Here is a 1,669-nt window from a genome sequence, read left to right on the forward strand (position 1 = left end):
GCCTCGTGGCCATTCGAGTGTTGGGGCACAGACATAGTAGGTCCGATAGACCCTCCATCTTCTAAAGGACATAGATTCATACTTGCTGCTACAGATTACTTCTCCAAATGGGTAGAGCCAGTACCGTTACGTGAGGTTACGGCATAGCATGTCCTTCAATTTTTCAAAAGCCAAACTGTCTACCATTTTGGAGTACCTCGAAGAATAATCTCTGACAATGGGATTGCTTTCAAAAGTACGAAAATCAACAATTTCGTCAAAAGACATGAGATAGATTGGAGATACTCTACAATTTACTATCCCAGAGCAAATGGTCTGGCTGAGGCTTTCAACAAGATACTGGTACAAATTTTGAAGAAAACACTGGATGAAAATAAAAGGGATTGGCATAACAAACAGTTAGAAGGCTTGTGGGCCTACCGGACGACTTTCAGGACTCCCACTCAGTGTACACATTATATGCTCGTGTACGGGACCGAGGTCGTGCTACCGCTAGAAATCCAGACACCATCTCTCAGAATCGCCGTTGCCAACCAATTCACAAAGGAAGAAAGCGCAAAACTCAGGCTTGAAGAACTGGAGAGTCTCGATAAAAAATGGTTGGAAGCACAGCAACATTTGGAGCTCTACCAGGCAAAGATGGTACAAGCCCATGACAAATTAGTCTGCCCAAGGACATTCAAAATTGGTGACCTCGTACTCGTGCTCAAAAGACCTATTCTTGCTCACCGCAAAATAGCTGGCAAATTTGAGCCAACTTGGGAGGGACCATTTGTTGTTGAGAAGGTTTATACAGGAGGAGCCTACCACTTAGTGGACTTCCGGGGTGAAAGACCCATGTTACCAATAAATGGACGATACCTGAAAACCTATTACACGACCTAACACAACCTAATACCGCTTACCTCTACTTGCTTCTGCTTGCTTTGAAACTTTGAAACCTTGATTGTTTTAGGGTTACCTATATGGCCATATGTCTATGACTGGGTCCAAATTTTGTAATTAATCTCATATATAATGAAAACTTTGAGAAAATTTTTGAACTTTATACATTCTCTTTTCTACTTTTGGATTTAAAAATGTCATTTAATTAAAATAAAACTCACACATAAAATGAGTAATCCTTTTCACCAAAATAAACTAAAATTTACATTAATAAATACTCTGTTTTGTTCTTGTTCATGCCAAACTTCAGCCCACTGATGTTTTTTTCTGTCGTCTGCTAAAAAATGTCAGGACAGAGGTTGATCTTTACCTTCCAGGATGGCTGGAACCTTGCACTCAACGAAGAGATGGCACCACAAGGAGGTGTCATAGATTTCGACATGAATTTCAACCAGATTGATATGAACTATGACGGTCCTCTAATGGGCATAGTCAGCAATGAAGAAAAGAAAGGACTACCCTCACTGTTGAGGGTGACCACTAAGGACGACGCGTCACGTAAGGGTAAAAACGTGATAACAGAACAAGATCCGAGGGAGGGACCTAGCTGACTGCCCTCCATGATAGCTACTCTAGCGACGGGCTTAATAGCTGCCCATAGTGAACAAGTACCAAATACTCCACTCCGTAGAACACAACGCAGAAATGTGCTTTCTGTCGTCTGCAGAAAAATGTCAGGACAGAGTTTGATCTTTGCCTTCCAAGACGGCTGGAACCTTGCACT

The 1,669-nt window shown here is 41.9% G+C and overlaps 1 pseudogene; it reads left to right on the forward strand.

The window, feature by feature from the left end:
* The first annotated feature begins 1,292 nt into the window (after window positions 1-1,292).
* LOC110026183 overlaps window positions 1,293-1,669 on the forward strand; it is a 1,956-nt pseudogene continuing 1,579 nt past the window's right edge.

The sequence above is a fragment of the Phalaenopsis equestris genome, unplaced genomic scaffold (genome assembly GCF_001263595.1).
Source record: "Phalaenopsis equestris unplaced genomic scaffold, ASM126359v1 Scaffold000356, whole genome shotgun sequence".
NCBI lineage: Eukaryota > Viridiplantae > Streptophyta > Magnoliopsida > Asparagales > Orchidaceae > Phalaenopsis > Phalaenopsis equestris.